This window comes from Podarcis bocagei (assembly GCF_964188305.1).
Source record: "Podarcis bocagei genome assembly, chromosome: 4".
Taxonomy (NCBI): domain Eukaryota; kingdom Metazoa; phylum Chordata; class Lepidosauria; order Squamata; family Lacertidae; genus Podarcis; species Podarcis bocagei.
The window spans coordinates 85,215,257-85,241,396 of NC_138128.1; the positions used below are offsets into that span (position 1 = coordinate 85,215,257).

Below are 26,140 nucleotides of genomic sequence, written 5' to 3' on the forward strand. Positions count from 1 at the left end.
GTCAATGCACCTAATAGAAAGGAAATGCCACCATTAAATGCACCACGAGTAAAAATGAAAGTCCATAATCCTGTAGGCACACCACATCGAGCCCCAAAGCGACTGCACTTCTCTTAATTGCCTAGCCGTGCCTGGCTGTGCGATGGGGAAAGTCACCTACATGCGCAGGGAAAGGTGGTTTCTGAACAGATCAGAAGCTAGAGCAATAATTCTTACCTGGAAAGTGCTGTTTGCAGCTGCTCCACGATTTGTCAGCACACACACCGCTCTCTCCTCATGATTTATGATGCTCTATCCAGCACTGAACCTTCTATTACTATTCTCATTTATTGCCTGCAGCTGTCACTCTTATCGGCAATTCCACAGTTGGTTTTGTAGGTGAAAAATCAAAAAGGTATTTAGAGCACACACCCAGAGACACCGTTTTAATCAAACCAAATCGGCAGGCTGCATTAAGTGGTGTGAAGGACTTGCAGAGTGCAGCCACAAATTTGGGCAGACATTAAACGCAGCAGGCGCAGCAGCCAAGACTGTGCAGGCTCGGCCTGGAAGTGCCCAATTCAAAACTTGTTAGGCGGCCTTAGGCAAGCCACAACAACCACTCCACCAAGGGATCCGTCAGAAAGGAAACAATGGTGGTCTCCCTTACAGGGATGTTTTAATGATTACTGGGGAAATGCTATATAAATACAGCTAAAGATCTCCATCAAACAACACTGTACACACTTCAATGTGCAAAAAGAGTAAGAGCATTTCCTGTGTCATGTAGATCGAAAAGGAAGTGCTCTACCCATCTGAAGTCTATTAATATTGATAATAAAATTTCAATAGCATGTTTAGAGGGTGCTTCACCTGTAACCATCGTTGCACTGAGATTCTCTCTAGGTATAAAAAAGCACAGTGCATTTGCAACCGTTTCCACATCTCTAAAACAGCTACAGAAAAGCAGGTTGCGAAGAACTGCCATTTCCCCAAGCCTTAGCAGCAGTATCAAAAAGCAACTTAAACAAGCCCACCCGGGGAACAGGCCACCTAAGGAAATCACAGCAGCCAATAAGGATTTGAGCCTATGATTCCCCGGCTTTGGTGTTGTGGGTGGGCAAGCGGCAACCGTGCCACAAGGAATGCATGCAAAGAGATATTGTGGCACACCTGGGAGGAGGAGGAGGAGAGCCCATGACTTCCCTCAGCATGGAGTCAGGCCTAGGGCTGCCATACATCTGGATTTTCCGGTGCTTAGCCCAAGCCTCCTTGCTTCTTCTGTGGGACATCAATCCTTGCTCCCTGGAGGCAAACACCTTATACTGTATTACTTTAATGGCCTCACAAGCTTATTCAAGATATACTAAGCGCTGTAATCAGTGGCCTGGTCCATGCATAAAGTTTAACCATTGCTTAGCATTGTGCACATGAGCTGAAAGGAGCCACCACAAAACTGGTCATGCAGAAGGAGGAGAGGGGAATGGGGAACATGTGAGGAGAGCTTCGGCAAAGTTTAGTTTCATTTCCCCAGAAACAAAGCTTCCCCAGAAACAAAACTCTGGTTACTTAAACAAGCCCACTTCATAAACCATGGTTTGACGATGGCTGGCTGAGAAGCAGAACAGAGTGCCTTTTAAACCAGAATTTCTGGTTTGTATGCACCAACAAGCCAAGTTTCATGGAAAGTGAAATTTAACTCTGCTGAAGTTATCCTTCCAGCTGTGTGAGGAGAAGGGAAGGGGGGGCATGTGAGCCCAAGACTCACAGTGGCTCCTTTGCACACAAAACACTAAAACATGGTTTAGCTTTACATACTAACACAGTCAGTGTGTCTTCATTTCCTCTTAATTACTAATCTTTGCTATACCATCATGTGCAAACCTCCCGTTTGTTGCCTGATAAGCATCTTCATTTCAAAAATAACATTTTGTGATAAACATTTTGCCACAGTCCTAAGCATGAAATCCTAAGAAATCCTAAGCATGTTCACTCAGAAATCAGTCTTGCTGTGTTCAGTGCATCTTACTCTCAAGTAAACAAGCACGGGATTACATGGCCACCTGCTTAAATGTTTACCAAAAGTTGTTTTAAATAATGTAAATTAACACAGCACTAGAATGTGCTTGCCGAGTTTCTTGCGCTCCCTATTCTAGTTACTTAAAAACAACAAAAAGAGAATCGCAAACACCTGCCAATCATTACATTAAACTAATATGGGCGTAGGAGGACTTCAATATTGCCAATCTGACGGCAGGGGAAAAAATCGTATTTCAAACTAGACTCAGATAGAAATACAATTTAACCCATGAGTAGAACAAAATCTAACTTTATTCCCTACTTTGCAGCCTATTGCATTTACAGTTTAAAGTGACACAATTTTGCTATACTTCTTGAGTGTGTGCATGGCAAAATTCCAGGCTACTAGCCACATTCATTATGAATCCAGTGCACTCTATTCATTTTTTAAAAGGCATTTAATCTAATATTCCATATTAAATTTAAAATATTACAAGTTGTTACATCACTAAGGGTGAACCAGAGAGGTGAGGGGACAGAAAAATCCAGGCTGGTGTGGGTGTTCCCCAGCAACAACACCATCTGCCACCCAAGCCCTCACGTCTCTGCAACTAAATAAAACTAAAATGCACCACATTCATGAATGCACTGCTAAGCAAGATGGGCTTCTGAAGGCAGGTCCACTCTACTGGCTCCACAGCCAAATGCACAAACTGAAGCCAAGTAAAATCCCTGTATTTGAGGCCAAGTGAAAAATCTGCTTGTGGTAACTCATTAATTCAGGATGGCCATCTCCAGAATATAATGTACATTTGTGAAATAGCCCTTAGTTTCATACTGAGGGGTTTCAGGGTTAACTTAGCGAATGATACGGTTTCCAAACTCTGGAACATGACAGAGAGGACCCTTAAGGTGGGAGCAAGAGAGTTCTGAGCATTTTGGCTTCTGGGGTGAGAGCAAATAAGGCTGCTTTAGCCAGTCGCATAAACAAAGAGACAGGTCCTTGCCCCAAGAAGCTCACAATCTCTCAAGCAGAAGCAAGACAGGGCTGAAGCCTCAAAATGAAGGGCACCCATTCATTCTAGCCCAACCGTCTTGCAGCGAACTTCACACAAGACAACCTTTTAGTCTCAAAACAAGCACTAAACATGGAGATTTCATTAGAGCATCATGGGGAATTCATTTAGAATGTGTCACATCACAGTAAAGATCAATCTTCATTAGACAATTAACACACTTATTAGGTTGCAAGTGGAGTGATGATATCGTCACAAGCTAGACGAGGAACTGCAGAGCAGTCAAAAGACAAAATGGAAAGCAGCTGCCGCCACAACCAAAGTTACCAACGGCTAATTCTGAGTTCACTTTGTATTTCAAGAAGGGAAGTGGCCACAAAATGGCTGGAGAGACATAACTCGGAAATTTTATTTTTATTTATCACATAGGCCTATGTGTGGACTTCAAGCTGATTTTTTGCAGGAACTGCTTTCCATAAAAATGATGTCACAACTGAAATGGCCTTCAGCAGCTTATCGCTGACTTTTTGAATCATACCCATGCTTTGCTGTTCTGCTTCTTAGGCAATATAAGCTATCTGTCATCGTTGTTTTTACCTTTATTCATTATTTTATTTAGTTCTGGTGTCATATACATAAGAATTAAGGTTACCCAAGCAATAAAAACCATCTTTCTATAAGAAACTATCCTCCCTCATTCTGAAGGATAGCACATTTGACAGTGGCACATTTCACAGCAAAGCAAGATCGTGGCAGTGCATCTTAAACTCAGCAAGTTCACAGGCCTGTCTGAAATGTGGTACAGTATTGTGTATACTAACGCTACACATGTATGCGGTCAGGAACTGTGCTTTCACAGAACAGGCTGCTTCAGATACAGTGCCAAACTATATTTTAGCTTTACAGGAATGGGCCTGCTATATACTCAACGTTTCCCCTCTGCCTGCAGCACACACTAGGAGGAAGAGAAGATTGAAAGAATAATTCCAAGGTTTAAACTAAACCGGGTTTGTTGCTATATCCAACAAGTACAAAATGTATTTAGTTTAAGCTACTGTTCACTCAAACAAGCCAAGATCAACCTGTGGTTTCTAATACTGGTTTGTTCTTATTTTAATAAGCCACCATAAACCAGTCACAGCTCCCAGTTAAGACACAACAACAAATGGGCAAGGACCTGCAGGTGCTTCCAGTCTCCTCCTCTAGCACATGCCATAGTTTAGCATTACATCTGAATAGGGTCATGCAAGCCTGTCCATGTAGATACAGTGGTACCTCGGGTTAAGTACTTAATTAGTTCCGGAGGTCCGTTCTTAACCTGAAAGTGTTCTTAACCTGAAGCACCACTTTAGCTAATGGGGCCTCCTGCTGCTGCCGCGCCTCCGGAGCACGATTTCTGTTCTCATCCTGAAGCAAAGTTCTTAACCTGAAGCATTATTTCTGGGTTAGTGGAGTCTGTAACCTGAAGCGTATGTAACCCGAGGTACCACTGTATTATGCAGGTGTGCATATGGCAGGTCTTGCGACCGTGATTCTATGAGCATTGAATTGTGTGAAAAGATGGTCAATAAATCTAGGAACATGCATGTTCAATCATCATTAATTAATTCAGTATATCACTCACCTCAAAGTAAAAAAAATAAAAGTAGTGAACAATAAATGTGCATATTTCCTCCTCCCCACATCAGCAGCTCATTTGTGCCACTTAACTGAGCTCAGTTGGCATATCTGACTTTTATTTTTTTAATGAGCCAGGATATACATGAGAAATGGGAAATCAGAAAACAACAGAATAGCCGAGTCTCCTGGTGGTTAAGCAAGTATACCAGCAGCCAGGTATACAGTCAAAGCACTCTTTAAAAAAATCAATTCCAATTTTTATTCTCACATTATTTCTCATCACAGCAGGGAATGCAACCTCTGTTGCCCCTTTCTGTTTCATGAACTGTTGAGTAATTTTAAAATCAGGCTCAGTGTAGGGTACAGAATAGGCCTGTTTTTTCACAGAACATGCATTGGCAATGCATTACTAAGCTATGGTTTAGTGTCGTGGGCCTGAACAAAGCCTTGGACTCACATACACTCTGCTCCCCCAGTGCTGAAGAGGACTTTGCCAGAGTTTAGTTTCACATCCCACTAATCCTGTCTTGGCATATCAGAGGAACCGATCTCCTGGTTTAAGACCAACAACGGACTGTTTCAAAGCATTCCAATTTTAAACTATGGTTTATGAAGTCAACTTCTTCAGCTGTTCTGTGTCAGTAAAAAAAAGGTAAAGGTAAAGGTAAAGGACCCCTGACAGTTAAGTCCAGTCGCGAACAACTCTGGGGTTGCAGCGCTCATCTCGCTTTACTGGCCGAGGGAGCCGACGTTTGTTGGCAGACTGTTTTTCTGGGTCATGTGGCCAGCATGACTAAGCTGCTTCTGGCGAAACCCAAGCAGTGCACAGAAATGCTGTTTACCTTCCCACCGGAGCAGTACCTATTTATCTACTTGCACTTTGACGTGCTTTCAAACTGCGAGGTTGGCAGAAGCAGGGACTGAGCAACGGGAGCTCACCCCGTCACAGGGATTCGAACCGCCCACCTTCTGATCGGCAGGCCCTAGGCTCAGTGGTTTAGACCACAGCGCCACCTGCGTCCCACTCTGTATCAGTACATGAGGCCAAAAAGTGAGGAGGAACAGGAGTGTGTGTAGAAGCATAAGCTCCACCCACAACCTTCTTGTCTTGAACAAGATGAGACTCTAAATCCTAGGTTCGTGAGTTCAATCCTCACACTGGGCAAAATATCCTGTGGTTGGACTAGATGATCCTTGGGGACTCTACCATTCTATGATTCTAAGGTGGTATTTGGGCAAGTGAGAAACTTTACCACAACCAGAAAATGACTAAAAGTAGTCGATAAGCCCACTTTTCACAAATGTGTCTAACCCATTCCCCTTTAAAGCAGTCTAGATTAGTTGCCTTATCTGCCATGAATTTGTCTAATCATATTTTAAAGCCATCCAAATTGGTGGCCATCATTGCATCACCTGGGAGCGAACTCTGTAGTTTCCCTATGTGTAGAGTGAACAAGAACCCTCTTTTCTCTTTCCTGAATCTTCCGACATTCAGCTTCATTAATGTCCCCAAGTTCTGCTATTATGAGAGAGTGAAACCCCTCCCTAACCAGTTTTTCCACACTGTATATAATTTGATACACCTCTGTCAGCTCCCTCCTTATTCACCTTTCTCTAAACCGAAAAGCCTCAAATGTTGCAATCTTTGCACATAGGGAAGTTGCTCCAACTCCTTGTCATTTTGGTTGCCTTTTTCTGAATCTTTTCTGACTCTACAACAATGCAAGGCAACTAGAACAGCACACGGTATTTGAAGTGCACTTGCACCATCAATTAGTATAATGGCACGGCAAAGTTTTATTTCAACTCCTTTCCTAAGGGGGCCTCCATTACTGCACAGCTCTATAATCTCTCTCTCTATTTTTCTCTGAAATCTCTCCCCCATTCTAGCCCAAGGAAAGCAGAGGTGCTGCTATGTTGGCTCATAAACGATAAATTTACACGTTGTTTCTGAACCAGCTAGGCAGGATTCTCAGCCTTCCCTGGGCTGTGGAGAGATGCCACTGGAGCTGTGCAGTGGTGCAAAGGCTTAGCAGTATCTCAGCACTGAGGAGGCTGAAGATAGCCTGCAGGTAGTTGTTTGGGCCAAGAGCACCATTCCCCCACACAAGCTCTCAGGAAGGAAGCACTGAGAGTCAGTAGTCAAGATATCCTGGCCTGTCTTTTTCTAGGAGCTTTTCAACAAGGGTAAGCCACACGTCCCTACCTTCGTAAAGCTGAAAGCAAGGATATTATTTTAACTAGCTGCTTGAACTTACAACCGGCATCCACTCCCAAGGCTGCGAGGGAAGTTTTAGACAGGTGGGACAGACAGATCAAAGCCAATATCAGAGGCAACATTGCAATGAATCTGTACAATGTGCATTGGGTTATCCCACTCCTTGGAGCTTAACTTAAAAGTCACAGAAGCCTTCAGAAAGAAGTAAGCAGCAATCAATGTGCACCAGAATAGAGAGATTATATTTTTAGAGGCTGCAACAAATGGAGGAACATTAAGGGACCTATCACTCAGGCATTATCTGAAAAGAGCTCCTTTGTCAAACCTTGCATAGACCCATCACATGACCAAGACCTTATAACTTATGACCCCTGTCATAAATTATTGCAACAGTGTTAGCAATTGGTATCCTTGGGCAGCTGCCAGCGCCTTGGTACATTGGCAGAGTCCACTGCTAATTCCTGCCCTGGTTTCCCTTTAATTTTTTTCTTTTTTGGGGGGGGGACACAATGGGCAGTGCTAGGCAACCACAGCTAGCCCCCATTTACTTTCCTCAATGTGGCATTAACACTGGAGTATTGTGGGAGATTTAACTGGGGCATTGTGGTGCACTGCTGTCAAGTAAGCACACAAGGCCCACTAAAAAGGGGGACGACTAGGAAGTACTTTGCGCAGAGCTCTCTAGGACCTAGGGCTACCAGCCAATTAAGTAATTTCTATTGAGTGCCTGCATTTTAACCAATTAAGCTTTTAACTCTAAATGTATTGGCTTATATCTCGCATTTTGTTCAGTACGTTAGCTATCTTCAGTACAACAGTACATGTCAGTAACAAAGTCAACCTCAAAAAAACAAGTACACCTTTAATGCAATGCCCCACCTGTTCAAAATGTATTCTCAGAGATTAAAGTTGGCCCCCACTGATTATGATAATCTAAAGCTAATTAATCTATAACTTCAGCCCAAGCTAAATATCAATAAATTCCACTCTAAAACTACTTTAAGATATAAAAAAATAAAGAGAAATTTCTACACCAGGGATTGGGTTGCCAACCTTTTTGGGGGGACCATATTTGCAACCTGGAGAATTGGCCGTCGAGAGCACACTGCAACCCATCTTCTGTTGGCTGCAATGCAATGCTTTGTACAGGCTCAGAGCTATACTTGCCTACCCAACTTTCACCCCCCACAGCTTCACATGTGGTTTCAAAGTGTTAACCCAAGCATTCACCCTTGTTTTGTGATGTCATTGTTGCTAGGGTGCCAGTGTAGGTCACAAATGGCCTATAAGCCAATGTGACATCAGCCAAGATCAGCTAGAAACCACTACTCCTTCGGTGGGTGAAGAGACTTAAAAATGAGAGAAAGGAGTTAACAGGTCAGGAAGGAAGGGATTGCTCAGCTTGCTCTGGAAGGAAGCAGAGAAGGCAGCCTAGTTCTCACTTAAGGTAGTTAACCTGTTTTTAACTTTTCCCATTTTGGACTGTAGGTGGGTCTCATGTAGCTGAATACTCTTAAGACTCAAAATAGTTTCCTTCACATATAAAACTAGTGTGATGGTGAGAAGACTTAGGTTGCAACCCTTTCTCCTGAGAAATTAATCCTCTGTCTTTATGGTTCCATGTGGGTTTCCATGTGTAAGAGGCCCCATTTACAGTGGTACAGCTTAGACTAAATTTACCCCTCAGTAAGAACTTGGTGGAGCAAGGAGGCAGAAGAGCAGGTTGGACTGCAGAACGAATTAGGGGGAGGAAGTTGGGAGCATTGCTTGATCTTAAAGATCCCTGGCTGGCAACTGGTTTTTAAAAATAGGAGATATATTTTCAATTGTGCATTCAGTCAACTGAGCATGAGATAAAGGGACAGCGATACTGGCTACATTCACACTTCACTGCATGCCAAACACAGGCAGACTTCTCTTTGGACCACCCACCCTGCAGCAAGCAGTGACGCAACATCAGATTCTGAAATGCAGGCGCTCTTCATGGCAATTCCCATAGCCACATCCCTTTTTATACAACAAAAAGGGAAGTTTTGAGCAATGTAAAGTTTGAGCAATAAGGAAGAGCAACAGGATTGCTGGGAAGAACTAGTCACAAAGACACAGGGGAACATCTGCAAACTAGAGGCTATCCTTACCCAACGTAGCACTTTTGAAAAGGATCTAGGAGTCTTGGTTGACCACAAACTTGACATGAGCCAAAAGTGTGACGCGGCAGCTAAAAAAGCCAATGCAATTCTGGGCTGCATCAATAGGAGTATAGCATCTAGATCAAGGGAAGTAATAGTGCCATTGTATTCTGCTCTGGTCAGACCTCACCTGGAGCACTGTGTCCAGTTCTGGGCACCACAGTTCAAGAAGGACACTGACAAACTGGAACGTGTCCAGAGGAGGGCAACCAAAATGGTCAAAGGCCTGGAAACGATGCCTTATGAGGAACGGCTAAGGGAGATGGGCATGTTTAGCCTGGAGAAGAGGAGGTTAAGGGGTGATATGATAGCCATGTTCAAATATATAAAAGGATGTCATATAGAGGAGGGAGAAAGGTTGTTTTCTGCTGCTCCAGAGAAGCGGACACGGAGCAATGGATCCAAACTACAAGAAAGAAGATTCCACCTAAACATTAGGAAGAACTTCCTGACAGTAAGAGCTGTTCGACAGTGGAATTTGCTGCCAAGGAGTGTGGTGGAGTCTCCTACTTTGGAGGTCTTTAAGCAGAGGCTTGACAACCATATGTCAGGAGTGCTCTGATGGTGTTTCCTGCTTGGCAGGGGGTTGGACTCGATGGCCCTTGTGGTCTATTCCAACTCTATGATTCTATGATTCTTTTTCAGAATTTAGAAATCTTGTGAACCGGTGAGATAAAGGATTTTTCACCCTTTCTCCCCACTGTGTTTGTGGATACGTCATAAGAAAGATTGTAAGAACGGCTTCCATGGGGATTAATTTAGACCGTTTCCGCTCTGCTAAGCGTCAGCTGATCTGCTCAGCTTCTTTGGTGGGTTTCTCTCCAAGAAAGATTGGCAAATCCTGCTCAGGGACATGACATCATAAACCACACTGTGAAATTAAGTGGTGACACTCAGTCCCTGCTCTCCCACACCACGGAGTGTGAGCTGCAGCAGAGTCATTCCACCTCTCAAGTACTCATTATCTGGCATTGCCCAAGGCTTGGCTCATACAGGAGAGAGAATAGCTGAGGTAGGCTAAAGAGACATTGACAATGCTTCTTGCCACTCATGCCCAGCCCTTGATTTGGGTCTTGGAAGCCCTTCGAGGCTCTACCAAATAGTCTGTTCACTGGGGGGGGGGGATAAGTCAAATTGTTTTTAGCCTGTGTCATGACTTTCAGAGCTTCTTGGACTTGGAAGGTACCAGTTGCCTAGTCCCCTCCCAATCAGGTTCTTTTGCTTGAAACACGTAGTCCTGCCACATTTCTGCATCAAGTATAATAAGATAATTCAATTACTCCCAGTGCCTCATATGAGATGACCATAGATTCTCTGCATAAGTCACTCCTCTGGACATGCCTCCTCCCACATGGGCCACACATCTTGAACAGTGACCCAGGAAGAAGAAGAAGAAGAAGAAGAAGAAGAAGAAGAAGAAGAAGAAGAAGAAGAAGAGGAGGAGGAGGAGGAGGAGGAGGAGGAGGAGGAGTTTGGATTTGATATCCCACTTTATCACTACCCTAAGGAGTCTCAAAGCGGCTAACAATCTCCTTTCCCTTCCTCCCCCACAACAAACACTCTGTGAGGTGAGTGGGGCTGAGAGACTTCAGAGAAGTGTGACTAGCCCAAGGTCACCCAGCAGCTGCATGTGGAGGAGCAGGGAATCGAACCTGGTTCACCAGATTACGAGTCCACTGCTCTTAACCACTACACCACACTGACTCTCTTCATGCAGAAACTCCATGGGGCAGGTTCTTCTGAAAGCGTGCAAAATCCATACCGTTACACACTCTAAATTCAAACATTTTTTCAGGTATTAAGATAGAGTGTGCCTCCTGTATTAATTAACATTCCCCATGGGAAAAACTATCTGCATCAGTGTTCGTGGCCAAAATGTTTAATAGATTCAAGCATCTACATCAAAAGAACAATGTCAAAGAGGTTACAATGGATATAATAACTAATGACACTAATGACAAAATAAAAACAAATAAGTCACCAAAGCCAGATGGCATTCACTCCCAAAGCTTTTCCGAAGGAACTCAAATACTAAAGTGTAGATATTGTAACAACACAACAAAAATCATTCGTCTCTTTAAAAAAAAAAACCTTTGACCTTTCTCAAAAGGAGCCCAAGTATGTTTGTTGTGTTCAAAGTAATATATTTCGTAGGGATCCTGGAAATAGAAGGAAATAAAGTGCAAAAGGATACAACCTAGAATACAGAAAGTTGCTGGTGGGGCTTATACCAGCTTTCATTACCCCAGGGAGGAGATTTTCGGTTGGGATCAGATATGAGAAACCAGGTACAAATCTCTACTCAATTATGAAACTTAAGGGTAGACAGGAACAAATCACCCTCACAATGGAGTGCAATACATTGCTTCTCAGAATTAAGTCCCCCTGCTATCAATGGAGCTTGCACCCAGCAAAGTGAGTGCAGAATTGCAGCCTTAGTCCACCTGTCATGTGTGTTGAGTAGATGAAAAGACGTACCCCAAGTTCCATGGACAGTGAATGTATAAAACTATAAGATAGTGTAAAGCTCACAGGAAATAAAAACCAAGTACTGCATGGCCTGCCACAGTGAAAAGGGCAAATTCAGTGTCAGGAATTATTAGGTAACAAGCATCATAATGAAGTCAATGAGGTAAGTGGGTACAGTATAGTGTTACAGCCTAAAAAACCACAGCAATTTTATTTATTTTTATGACTACCTTGCTATGTTTGTAACTCTATAATATTTTTCATATTGTCAGCTGCCTTGAGCATTGTTTTAATTGTGGAAAAGCGGCATACAAATAAAATTATGGTGATGATGATGATTTACTTTCAGCTTAGAGATTCAGTCCACTCCCTGCCCCGACCCCTGCAATGTGACTAAGCAGGACATGATAGAGGTTTAGAAAGGTATAAACAGTGGATGCAAAAAGGCTTTTCACTCTCACAGCACCAGAACATGGACTGGAGTCATCCAGTGTAACTGACTGACAGTATAGGGATCAGGAAAGACAAAAGAAAGTGCTTCTTAGCACAATTAACTTCCAGAGTTCACTACCACAGGATGTAGCAATGGCCACTAGCTTAGATGGCTTTCAAAAAGTATTAGACAGATTCGTGGAAGATAGGCCTGGCAATGCTCATTAGCCAAGATAATTAAATGCAACTTCTGTGTTTGGAGACAAGTGTATATCTGAATAGTTGCTGCTGCAGAACTCACAGAAGGCAGTTGTTGTCTTTATGGAAGGCCTTGACCCTTTTAGACCACAAACCTATAACTTGCGTACCTTGGAGTAAAGCCTCATTTTGGGCTCCCTCAAAACATCTGACTGGTGAGAGCTGAAAACATTATGGTGGACCTTTGGTCTGATCCAGTAAAGCAATCAGAAGGATGAATGCCAGATTTAAACAGCTTTCCAGATTAATATATTTAGAGCTTAGCTTAAGATGTTATGCCAAACCATGGTGCTTACTAACCATAATTTATTTTTCCCTGCTCAACAATCCAGCTTCTAGGTTCAGATACCTCTAAAAGCAGAGTAGTGGTTGTAACTATGGTTTGTCAATTCAGACAGCATAACAAACCATAGTTAGCACAAACCCTAGTTTACTATTCTGGTTTGTCCACTGAATGAAATCAAATCATCATACTAAACTATTAAGTTTCCTTGGCTTCTGTGCTGATGAGGCTCTCAGAAAAGAGGAAGAGCAGGGAAGGTGGAGACCAGACAGTGGAGAAGCAGGGTCTTGGTGACTACCAATTTTAGATTGGCTACTAAGGCCAACCAAAAGTTGCGGAGTCCTCATTTTAGCAATAAAGGTAGACAAAATGTAGAAAACCTGAATGTGACTGGGAAAGTGGAAGAAGAGGCAGCTAGTTATGTAGAGAACAAAATGAACAGCAATTCCTTCCCCTAAACCTGCTGTTTAAGAAAAAAAAAAACTACCAGGTTTATGTGCATCTCATAATATAAGATTGGAATGACGGGGCAGTCGTGATATAGTCAATACCACAAGTCTTGGGGCATTTAACCCACTCAGGCTGTAACTGGTAGGGAGGAAAAAGTGTCCACCTGTCCCAAGATACTATCCTGCTCTGGAATTTCCTCCACCACCTCCCAATTTAAGATACCTGCATCTTCGAAGGGGGGCCTTCCCCATAGATTAAGAACCATTAGATGAAGACACACACACAAAAGTGTTACTTGTGAGGAAGAATAATGAAACATGCAACCTTGATTTTGTTACTTTCTGGGCAAGAGGTATTATATTAAAAATCCTCACAAACAAAAAACTCAGCAGCAGCTTTGACAGTCAAATACTTTTTATCAAAATAAGAAGCCATACAAATCTTTGTACACTTCTTCTTATCAGCAGAAACCAACTGTCATAACTTTCACAACCAGCAAGCAGCTCCTTCATCTTTAAACGTTTCTGAAATCAAGTGTCTGTTTCTGACCAAAAGCAAACCGTACTCGTCTTACATAAGTCATTAACAACACGGTAACATTATCTTTGTCATACATAAATTATAGTGCATCTTCAAGGTAAGACAAGCTCCTTTAATTTGATTGCGCTTATTCCATCTTTACACACATGCTAAACGTTTCCTAAAATTATCACAAGATAAAAATGTCTGCCAACATCCATCTTTCTGAGCTTAAAAGAAACAAACAAACATTCACAATTCATTATGTTTGGCAGAACTACCACACACCCAACCAAAATCATCTTGTCAGACCTATTTCCCAGGCAGCAGATGACAGGGGTAAAAACAGGAAACAGGAGCATGTATTGGTTTCAGAGCCCAAATACCAAGCCTGACTTGGAAATATTCCTGACCTGACCTGGTTTATTGGAGGAAGGAGAGTTCCTTGGCAGTTCTCATCTTTTGGCCAAAGCAGAATTGGGACACAGGCTCAATCTCTGCTCAGGTCACCAGTTCAAGTCCACGTTGGAAAATCTGCGCAAACTGAGAACATGTGCAGAGGTTACTGCACATTGCCTGGTCTCCAGGTGATGTCCAAGAATGAGCATAAAAGTATCAGGTAGCATACTTGTAACCCAGTCAGTGTATACATCCTCACATCTTAGGAGACATGAATTTTGCCCAGCCAGTATGGAATCTATGCATATCATTCAGGCCAAAGGAAGCTAAACTGTGATGCTGTTGTACTCCCATGAACCCTGCCAGCATAATCAACGGTCAAGAACAATGGGAGTGGTGGTCATCCACAGGTCAAGACGCTCCCGATCTGGAGAATGTACAAAATACATCTGATTTGTGTACATTCTCCACCATCCACTAGTGCATTTAACTTCAACCTTTTCAGACCCAAGACCTACTTTTAACCCAAACATGCATGTGGGAACCTATTTCTTAATTTTTTACCATATACTTGCATGGTGGTAGTGCTCCTGTTGCGACCCACCAACTGAAGACCAGTGCATTAGTGGTTTTCCATACAGTCTGGACAATTTGGATCATTTCTTGATCGCATTTCAGCCTATATATTAATATTCTTTAATAAGCCTATTTATATTTCATTACTAATATACTAATCAAAAAGACAAATGTATAAGGATAAATTAGACTAAAGATTGTTGCCTGTCTCATACTACACATTATTGCCTGATTCATGGGAAACATTGTTTCATGCCCAGGAGGAGAAGTATCTGCTTCTGATTTTAAACTAACCACAGAGTGTTAGTGAAAACAAGACAGAATCTGAATATCAGGATGCCCTCTTGGTGTCTCCATCCCATAGGTCTGTGGAGTGGATGGCCACCAGAGATGGGGCCTTCTCTGTGGTGATCCCATGGTTTTGAAACTTCAAGTAGTTCAGATCTGTAACACGTGAGGGTTTCAGGAAGGCCCTAAAGACTTGCAATTTTTCTATGTTTTTAGAGCTTGTTTTTATCTGTAAGCTGTCTTGAGTCCCATCAAGGAAAAAGGCATCGTATAAAGTTGTTGTTGCTGTTGTTGTTGTTGTTTGAACAGCAGGAAACCATGATTTCCTGCAACAACAGAACTGAGTCCCTGTGTTTGTGCATAACCAGTATTTTGGTACTTTTAACAATATTAATGGGATACTTCATTAAGGTGCAATTACATGATGTTGTTTTGCAGCCGGCTTGTTCCCAAACTATGATTTGCTAAGAAATAGTTATGGTAGAGTCCGTTTTAGGATTGGGGAAAAAAATTAGTGTAGGATCACCTCTCAGTCCCTACTTTACGTTAGCCTTTCAGGGAGCAATGAGTGTCATGGACAATGGAAAGACAAAACATATACTCTTCCCATTTCAAAACAAATACAGCGTCTGAAAGATTGGTTGTGGTTCCCACAAGGTGGCTAGGCTGGCAAGAGCAAGTACTACCTGAATGTTTTCCTACCCCAGCAAAGCAGGCTTGGAGCAAACAGTAATGTCTCTGACCTTGTAACAGATATCAAGTGGGGAGGAACTGAATGCTGCCTCTGAAAGGGAGATAAGATTCCAGTGCCAAGCAGGGAGCAAATCACAGAATGGGTGGTGTGTGATTTCAGCAAGCCAGGCTATAAAGGACTGCAGAAAAGATGTCCTCGTATGAGGACATCTGTTTTATAAATCAGCTTTCCACCAACCCCCGACATAAATGTTTAGCTGGAGGAAAATCAAATTCCTTATGCAGACAAACTGTCAGGATTGTCAGCCATGATCAAGCATCAACCACAAGCCCTCCTCACAAAGACTCAATATCTGCAGAAAACCATACAGGTCTTCTAAAGCCCAAGAACCTTTGCCCCATGTACCGTCACCACCCTTTCTGGTCCTGGTATAAACTTCTCCTTCATGTGGGCAGACTTTAGCCTGATCTACGCATGCAACAGAAGTGAGGAACTATAAACCTAAGGTGATAGAGTGGACTGTGCCACTTCAGACTGCAGCGTTTTTTCTCTTTTTTATTGCAGCATTTTTCTATATTATTACTATTATTGCCTGTCCGGAAGAATTCCCTGAAAGCAAAATTAACAAGCCCAACTCTCGCAAGACAGCAAGGAGTCCTCTAACACAGCTATCCCTCTGCTATGCTTGTCCCTCCCAGCCGCCCGCCACTTTAAAATCTTTCATTCTTAAAGTCAGCAGAGGTAGCAAACATTTAAAAGTAACAAAATCATTCTGATTCTTACTACAAAAAAAGCCCAAGCAGGCCAGCACTGTGTCCATGGATTACAGCTCCTGAGGGTATCGCTGATTCTCTTCAAGGAAACCATGGAGAAAGAAAGTGAGAACTTGCTATTGTTCGTGTGTGTGTGTGTGTGTGTGTGTGTGTGTGTGTGTGTGTCTGCTGCGCTAGTTTCCTCCTTGGAAGAAGATACTGGAGTATTGAATAGCAACATTGCAATCATTATTTCATTTACGGCATCCACTTCCAATCTAAAGTGGAATAGTCTCTCCTACCCTGCACTCTGCTGCTTGTGTAACGGAGCAAGGCCATTGTCAGCACAACTACACACCTATTTGCAGGCCTGCAGGCCACCAAGCTGACCACAACACCATAGTCTTGCTTGGCCTGTTCATGAAAACTTCCCCCAGTCACCCACCCAGTTTCCCCCCAGTTCTATGAAATAGCAAAATAAGATTTATTAAGGTGTTCTGTGGGGAAGCATGCAGCTTAGTGGGACACAAGATGTGCAGGCATGACCTCCAATCTTTAATTTGCATATTCCTACAATATCTATGCAAATTTAGGTTATTCCCATTTTACGAACTGCAAACCAAGGCAGATATACAGGAGGTTTTCAAATGGACCAAGCCTTCCTAGTGGTGCAGCAACAAACCCAATAGCACATATGGTTCAAATTGGATGGGGGACCCCATGTTGAGATGGCTGCGCTGCAAGCCATTGAACTAGATGACCCTTGAGATCCCTTACAATTCTACAATTCTATGTGGACCTCATTCATATAGAATTATTATTATTATTGATTTTATTTGTATACTTCCCTATATCTGCAGGTTTCAGGGCAGTTCACAATATGGCAAACCATCCACTTCCAATCACAAACACAAGCTCAGGCTTGAATGCAAGGAGAAGAGATTAGCAACTTCTGGTGCTGGGTTGTGGCAAACCATAGTTTCCCATTTTGCCTAAACCTGACAAACTATGATTTGAGCAAAAACAGCATCAAAACATGCTTTGGGTTTCTGCTTTCTTGGCATATTGTGGTTTCCCACAAATCAGCACTGGAAGCTTCTGTTCTCCTTTTTGGGAAGGCGGAGAGAAGAGCTTAGGGCACGACACCTCCAAATCTCACAGGCTCTGAATTCACTGCTGCTCATTTGAACAGATTCAACAGCATCACTATTAAGAAGGCAAGTTTATCAGTTATTGTTAAGGAATAGTGTGTGGGGGGGAGGACATTTCCTGCCGAACATTGTACTTGGAAAGAAAACTGACATATCGGTTCTTACACAGTATGCTTGATTCTCCCTTCTGCAGTAAACAGAGCAGTCTTGGTGGGAGGACAAAGTTGATGAAGTGGACAAATGCAGGGAGAATTGTCTATATACAGTGGTACCTCGGGTTAAGTACTTAATTCGTTCCGGAGGTCCGTTCTTAACCTGAAACTGTTCTTAACCTGAAGCACCACTTTAGCTAATGGGGACTCCTGCTGCCGCCGCACTGCCTCTGTGCAATTTCTGTTCTCATTCTGAAGCAAAGTTCTTAACCCGAGGTACTATTTCTGGGTTAGCGGAGTCTGTAACCTGAAGCGTCTGTAAACTGAAGCGTCTGTAACCCAAGGTACCACTGTATTAACCATGAGAGTCAAGACGCATGCCAGCACCTTCACAGAGAAGACATTCTACACATATAATTCTTGCGCAAGGTAGCCAATAAGATGCCCTCCTGATGCTGGAAAGCAATTCCCATTGGCCGAAGGATGATGGGAGATGCAGCTCTAGACATCTGGAAGACACCACAGTGGCTATCCCTGTCCTAGGGTTTAAGAACATAAGAAGAGGCTATGCACCGAATTTCTCCTGTTGGGGAAAGGACAAATTCTGCTGTTTGGAGCAGGATCATTCTAGTAGTGGCACTGCAGCTGTGGAATTTCCTCCCCAGGGAAACCCACCAGGCTTTCACTCACTGTACAGTTTAGGCAGCTTGGAAAAATATTTTTGTTCACTTAGATCTTTAGTTCATGAATGCTTTTATTAGGCTATGTTTTTGCTATTTGGGCACCTGCATTTGTTGATTTTATATTCATCTTCATGTTTAACCAGTTGTTGGTTTAATCTGCATACCCTCTTAAGAAGGCACATGTAAAAAAAAAATGGATTGTGAGAAAATTAAGAGCTGATTAGTGTTCAGTACTGCTCTTGCAATTACTTTGACACATGTTTTATTTCTTCTGTGCTGTGAAACACTTATTTGCTTGTTGGAGTTTTTTTTGGGGGGTGTCCAAGACCAAATTTCAGAATCCACCCCTCCTACAACCAGTGTTCCTTGAGGAAAGCGTTGCCTAAATTTGTATTCACAGTTAGGAAGCATTTTTACCATACAACCTAACTCTGATCTGAAACCATTTCCCCCACTGCTTTTTTCTCCTTCACTTGATGACAGTAGTAAACAAATCTGCAGACTGAACAGTGGTCTAGTGAGCTTCCTGAAACCCAAACAGGAGGAACTCTCTCATTCAAAAGAGTACAGTACTGCAGCAAACTTCAAAGACTTCTCTCTGCATTCTTGGCCACTCACCTGAGGACCCCTTCATGTAACTAGAACAGCTAAAGGAAGCTGTAGGATGCCCATGCTAACTTCTAGCCATGTCTATCCCAATGCCATGCCCTTCCACATACAAGAACGGCCATGGCTTGATTTCCCTTTTTTGGCATGTCACTGGAAGTCTAGCTGTAGGTTCACAATGCCATGCCAAAAAGCTGATCCAGGCTGTATTCAATGGTGGTTGTGTGCACACAATTGATGCCCCTGGAAGTCAGTGTGAGTAGGCGGGAAATAATTGCTGCCAGAGGATGAACCCATCATGTGAACACCATGCAGTTGTTAAGAACATGAAATCCCAAACCCCAACAAGCTTTGGATAACCAGTGCTGGCTGCATTTTTGTCCCACTATACATGGTGCTGAAAGAGACTATTGAGAGTCCCATGGACTGCAAGAAGATCAAACCTATCCATTCTGAAGGAAATCAGCCCTGAGTGCTCACTGGAAGGACAGATCCTGAAGCTGAGGCTCCAATACTTTGGCCACCTCATGAGACGAGAAGACTCCCTGGAAAAGACCCTGATGTTGGGAAAGATGGAGGGCACAAGGAGAAGGGGACGACAGAGGATGAGATGGTTGGACAGTGTTCTCGAAGCTACTAACATGAGTTTGAGCAAACTGCGGGAGGCAGTGGAAGACAGGAGTGCCTGACGTGCTCTGGTCCATGGGGTCACGAAGAGTCGGACACAACTAAACAACTAAACAACAAACAACACCACAGATGTGACTAGATGCAAAGGAGACGAGAGCGTCTGTACCATTAACAACTAAGTAGAAGAGCATTTAATCAGGTGCATCTCTCTGCCCACACCTGGGCATTACAAGGCACACCTTCCCACCCCAACTTCTTTTTCATCAACTATTTCTCCATGCTCCTGGCAGCATATATGATGTGACCCACAAATGATCCTGCAAGGTATGTCAAGCTGAGCAATAGCAACTGGCACAAGGTGAGCTGCATGGCTGAGAAAGGAATCTGAGCCCAGGTCTCCTTGGGCTGACACTAAAGTCACATCCACACCATACATTTAAAGCACTGTTATACCACTTTTAGCAGACACAGAGAATCCTGGGCACTGTAGTTTGTTTAGGGTGCTACCCTCACAAAGCTACAGTTCCCAGCACCTTTAACAAACTACAGTTCCTAGGATTCTCCATGAAAGTTAAAAGTGGTATAATAGTGTTTTAAATATATGGTGTGACATAACTCTTAAAAGGGACAATAGCCCCACTGTCCTTTGCATCCGATCACCCAATATGGGGAGGGGGGGAGACAGGGCATTTCCCTCCCTTCTTAGCCAGAGCTGTGACCAAATCCCATTTTAATAATCTAAAGCAAAAATCACCTCTACAGATTTTCCCCAATGAAATTATCTTTGACAGTCCCAGGGAAACTATAGATTCATATTCACAGAGTGCAGAATATATAAGCACATTCACTTGGTCAATACATTAATACTGAGAAGTCATTTTCTGCTGTCCTCTGACCCATATATTTTCACCTAAACTGAAAACAAAGCCAATCAAATTAGCTCAAGTACTTTTTTAGTCATTGCACTCACTCAATCCATAAACTGTATATGTATATCAAAGTACATACATTTCTTTATGTGGGTAAAGTTACGTCTTGCACCTCCAACTCCCAAGAGTTCCTAGGGTGCCACTCAAAACAAATGCAATGCAATCTTCCACTGGTGGGCCTTTAACAGAGATGGCAACATGTTTTATAATGGTTGTTGTTCTGCCTCTGCTTGCAAATTCTAATTAACTAAACTGTTCCAAACTTATTTATCTTAATGAACCATTTAAGATGTCAAAAATGTATGTGGGGTGACAGGGCCATGGAAAAGCAGCTTGGGTGTAGCAGCTACCACTACATCTAAAGAGACTTTTCAAAGCCTCCTGACAACAGAGACCCAAGTTTAGGAACAATAAAATCCAAAGAACCCATTTTTGAGACCTATGATCCCTCCATCTTTCTGGTCATCAAATGTCAGAGCTCCAAACCCCACAGGATTACAAAATTTGACAGTGGAGAATCATTCAGTACAAATAAAACAGGTGTGGTAAGGCCAGTAGTGCCTCATCCCATTATTGTACTCAGAGAGTGAAAAGTATATACGGTCCCAGGTTTGCATCAATGTAGCTATCCTATTATTTGAAACACATACTAAAACTGCACAAGACCTTACAGTCTCGCTCCACGGGGCTTCCACTGATGCAATCCCCCTCCTGCCCTCTCAAACACTTGGAGAAGGGGAGGTGCAAGTAGTATCACAAAAATCTTTGAGAACTCTGGCAGTGGAAGAAGCATTACATCAAGAGCAAATGTAACACACCGGAAAAAAATTCTGAGTAGAAACATATGTAGCAGAATTTTACTACTTAGAATTCCACAGTAACCCCTCTTTTGGGGGGGGGGAGATGATCCACAGAAGACACTTGTGTCTTGCCTTTCAGCAAGATACACAGCATTATTCATTTTGGCTTGCCCAGCGTGATCTTAAAAGTGTGCACAGGCTTAAATCTTGCACAGCAACAAACTCAACACACTTTTATTGCTTATGCAGCCACAAACTCCTTTTGGAGAAAAATTTCTTTCACAGATGCATATTGGACACACTAAGCAATACTCGGTTAATACCAAGCTCAGTAATATTATTAAAGGTTTTTTTTTGCTATTTTACAAATGTCAAGTGTTAAGGACCACAAGCACTACAAATCAATGGGATTCTCTCCTAAGTTTCCTCATCAAGTAAGACATTAAAGTCAATTGCCCTTTTACAACGAAAGCAAAATCATCCCTTCAAGTTGAAATCATTTAAAAGACTGTCTTTGTTTATGACAGATATCCAGATCTGCCAACTAAACCCTGTTTTCCACAGACAGACCTTTGGTGTTTCTGGTGTTGCTTTCTGCCTTTTTTATTTTTATTTTTTTGCAAGTGGGGAGGACAGGGAAGAAAACCTGAACAAAGAAGACCTGAAAGAACCCAAGCTAATTTCTAGGTTTGAAATCACCAAATGAGCCAGTAAAACAAATGAAAACAGCTCTTAGTAACTTGTGGTGGCTGGAAATTTGTTTTAAAAAGTTTTGGGCCCAATTTCTAAATGTAGTAATTATTACACTCATGGTAGCCCATTCCTGTTTAAGATCCCTCCCCTCAAGAAGATTCAAACCTTACACAGCTTTTTAAAAAGGTCCTGCACCCCCTCCCCCAATAGCCTCAATACTCTGAAAAAACGATCAACCAAATGCTTGCAACCAGTCTGAAAGTCACACGTGCTCCATTGCAAGACCTTGCTTTCAATGTGTCTTTTGTTTGATGGCTGGTGTTTCAACATCCTCGATCTGAACAGAAAAAGGTCAGCCCTAGTCTTCTGGCATTCATAAACCTGAATCAGGCCCTGCCAAAGGAAGATTGATGTTGTAGTAAATTTGCCTTGATCAAAAGCAGGGACAGTTGGAGGCAGAAACCAACTCTGCAAGATGAATCTCAATTCTCTCCTAAAGGGAGAGACAATAATGCTTAGAAGCATGTGGTTTAGCTAGACCCTTCAACAAAACCTTTCCCTCAGTGATATGTGCATATGTAGATTTGGGGGGGGGGGAGACATCTACAGCAGATTTGCAAATAGGTCTACATTTTTCTTTATAAGCCAAACACACAGACCTGTGTCAATCACTTATAGCTTAAAAGGAAAGTAGCTAGGAGGAGATCTTTCTCAAAACTTTCCTGCATGGTCATAGCCACATTTTTTAAATAATATAAATAAGAAGTTTCTCCTGTAGAACTTTGTTTTAAGATGCAGTAACAAATATTCCACAGCAGCCTTGCAAACATTCACTGAAGTTACCAGCCTGTCTATAAACATATATAAACATTCCTGCCTTAGACCTTTGTGGCCAAAGAAGAATGAGAGCCAATCTTTAAAAAGCTTCCCTGTCTGATCGCTTGGAGGCATTTCTTACTCACCAGAGACATTTAGGCAAGTGGCTATTTACAAGCCTGGGTACACTAACTGGGGAAGTAATATAACTTAAACCACCCATACATCAAGCCGCTAGTCCTCATTTTTGATGGTTTGCTTGTTGCTTTATTCCCAAGGCAGGCCACATTTCCTTTTATGATATACATCCTCACAAGTACTCTTTGAGAAAAGGTAACGCTTTGAGGGAAAAGCAGCAGAAGCCAAGAGACAGTAACCTAATCCAGCAAGTCCACGGCTGAGCATCCACTTGAACCTTGGTCCAACTCTAACCCTTTTAAGGCTAGCACCAGGCTGGGCTTCCATTATCCCAATAATCCTCCCTTGTAAACTCCCCCCCCCCCAAAATATCTAAAAAGTAATCATTACAACTTGGTGGAGGTGACTCCATCATTAACCTTTCCAATTCCAAAGGCCAAGTCTCATATTGCAGTTTAAAGGCAAGCTATGAGTTGCTAAACATGCTTAAAAGAAAAAACTGGCAGCTGGAAGCCCCACTTATCTAGAACTTGGGGCGCCAGAGCTTTGAACAGGCTTTTTGCCCTTTCAAATTTGATAAGCCCATTGCCTCACTGAGGCACACACTTGTATTCACAGTGCCTAAATAGCCATTTCATATTTGAAAGAAAGCACAGCTAGGTAGCACCCAAAGACCATACCCAGGCATTCATCTCTTTCCCCACCCCTCTACTCCTATTCCTGCTCTCTTACTGTCTCCTGGAAACCTTTGAGAGGGCATTTGTTCAAGCTGCCAAGTTAAATCCTCCACTCTCATGTCAGTCTGGGTGGGGGGAGCAGTCAGAACACCCAGCGTCTCTTAGGCCTGTTGAAGTCAATGCACAGATACACACTATTACTTTGGCCCTGGAGAATCATTAAGCCCTTTCAGATCAGTAACTAAAGACCAACATGTATATACAGTGCAGAAAAGCAGACCGTGGTGATGACAGGGGGCTGAGACTTTAAAAACTGGCTACCGTCTCAATTCCCTCTGTGACTGCAGGCTTACACATTTCCCAGCTACACAGGCTGTAGAACCACAATCAGGCAAAGAAAAGAAAATATTGTGTGCGGTTGTTCTCTTCCTCCTCCTCCTCCTCCTCAGTTATTTAATGATGCTCATAATTATTAAGACAGAAGAAGGCAACAGGCATCTCAGGTGGTCCCCCTCCTACAACCAAAGCTAGCAACCAGATTAGAACCTTCACACGTGCGCCCAACACACACCTATATCCCAAAAAGTTTTCAGGGCAGGCGAAGAAACCCGACCAAGGAACTTTTATGTCCCCTCCCATTATCTGCCTTTGGAAGCCGGCCTAGGAGACCTGCCCAAAAAGTTCGTGGCCAGGAATCCAAGGCTCAACTCAGATGGCTCCTATTTTTAATGTTTACATTCCTCAAGTGCCTTTTAACTGCCATGTTGCTTTTCGGGTTTTTTTCCTTCTTCCTTGCAGCCAGCTATAGCCCAAACTGCTCTCCCCTGAATACGAGTCCCTCGATCCCTCTCCGCGCGCCCACCCTCGGTTCACAGTACCAAGAAAGCAGGGGCTAGACGCTTCTCTCCCCCCCCCCCGCCCGCCACCTTCCTTCACTGGCTTCCTGGACAGATGAACGCGAGAGGGAGGGAGAGCCGGGGGAGGCAGAGAGAGAGGGAGAGGTGGGGGGAGACCCTCCCCGCGCGCCCCTCCTGCCCGGCGAGAGAGGCCCCAAGTCCCAACTGGCTTTCAGAATCCAGACACAAGGAATTTGCACTCGCTCCGGCTTCCCACCGCCCGGAAAAGAAGCTCGGCGCCCCCTCCTCCCCCTCCCACCCACCTTTCTTACATCTTCCCCTGCAAACCCTCCTCCGGATCGATCGATTAGGCTCTCGCCGGGGAGGATCTTAAAGGAATCGCCTTTTCTCAAAACCAGTTAGCAAAAGTAAAAAAATAAAATAAAAAGCCGGCCAGGAGGGGAGGAGGGAGGCAAGGAGGGAGAGCAGGGAGAAAGGACAACAAAACAAAACCCCGAACCAGAAGCTCTCCGGATTATTTGAAACCTTCCTTTGTTTTTAGGGCGCAAGATCGCGGCTCCAACCCCTGCCAGTCAAGGGGGCCGAAATTAGGAACGCTGTTTGGGCTCTTCAAACTTGAGACGCGCGCACATAAAAAACACCTTTTGCCGATCTAGATGTATATAATTGTGTGTGTCTCCTTTCTTTTGCACTCATTCCGACCCACCCACGCTCTAACATGCGCACCGCTTTTCCATTCTTTTTTTATATATAAAAGCGACCCCCCGGTAAACGTCTGGCTTCTTCACGCCCCCCCCCCGCTCCCTTCGCAATCGTAAAATAAAGCAAGATATTAATACAGCAAACTAAGATTCAAGTCCATCCGCCTTTCCCCCAGGATCTCCCGGGTTTTGCCTCTGTCTCGCGAACCCCCCACATTGCGAAACGTAGAAACACAAGCTGCCCCTTTAAGAAGTCTTCACACTGTTTTCCTGGATTTCTTCTTCTCTGCACCCCCCCCCCCGCACCCGCGCCGCCGCCGCCGCTTCCAATCTTCACACCAAACATAAAACATATCTATGGATCTCGGTGTATTTCCTTATCTCGTTTTTACTTCCATTGTTTCTACAAACCTTGGCCGGAGTAACCCCCGCTCCCCTCCCAAAAAAAGCACAAGGAGATGTAAATGAACTGAGAGACGAAACTTACCTACAGACTGGGGGGAATGAGCAAGGCTTGCAAGGAGGGAAAAAATCATACGGAAGAAAGCAGGCAAAGCAAAATATTCCCTCTTTCCAGTGGATCTGCTGCAGGTCTGGTTCAGGTGGCTTTTTAAATTTTACTTTAAAAAAAATCTCTTATTTCTTGCCTTTAATATATGTCTATATATATAATCTAAATTTTTTAAAAAAAAACCTCTCACAGACAGTGAAAAGGAGCTCAGTGTTAGTGGGAGAATAAGTGAATCAACTAGCAGAGAGCAGAGCAAGTTGAAGTGTCAAATTACATTGGCTATTTTATTACCAAAGGGCCCTGCTTCTGGCTGTTGGCAAAATCTGTCCCAGATTCCTATCTGAAAGGGAGCTGTCTCTCCTGGAAGGAAGCTTTTTCTCCCTGCATGTGCCTGTCTCCTCTTCCCCCCCTTCCCGCCACCCCGCTTCCCACCGCACCTTCTGACCACCTAAAGTTAAAATCTTTAAGAGCCAAGTTGAACAACGCAAATAATTGTCTTTCGAGATTTCCCCCTCCCCTCCCCGCCACCCTCATCAAAGGGAAGAACTTCCTGTCGAGAGAAACGGAGCGCGGCGCGCACACCATTGCCCGACTGTTTATAAAAATTAATGAAAGGGGGGTGTGGAGGGACACAC

The 26,140-nt window shown here is 43.4% G+C and overlaps 1 protein-coding gene across 11 annotated transcripts in view; it reads right to left on the reverse strand.

The window, feature by feature from the left end:
* The window catches only part of ZMIZ1 (zinc finger MIZ-type containing 1), a 375,238-nt gene extending 349,363 nt beyond the window's left edge, over nucleotides 1-25,875 (reverse strand). For 7 of the 11 annotated variants that reach the window (XM_081191309.1, XM_081191308.1, XM_081191313.1 and 4 more), the window contains exon 1: nucleotides 25,482-25,868. The gene's annotated coding sequence lies outside the window, so the exon portion shown is untranslated. Of the gene's footprint in view, nucleotides 1-25,481 lie in introns of all 11 variants that reach the window. The other 4 variants (XM_081191306.1, XM_081191314.1, XM_081191311.1 and 1 more) reach the window with 2 other exon arrangements.
* Between the last annotated feature and the right edge of the window lie 265 nt (nucleotides 25,876-26,140).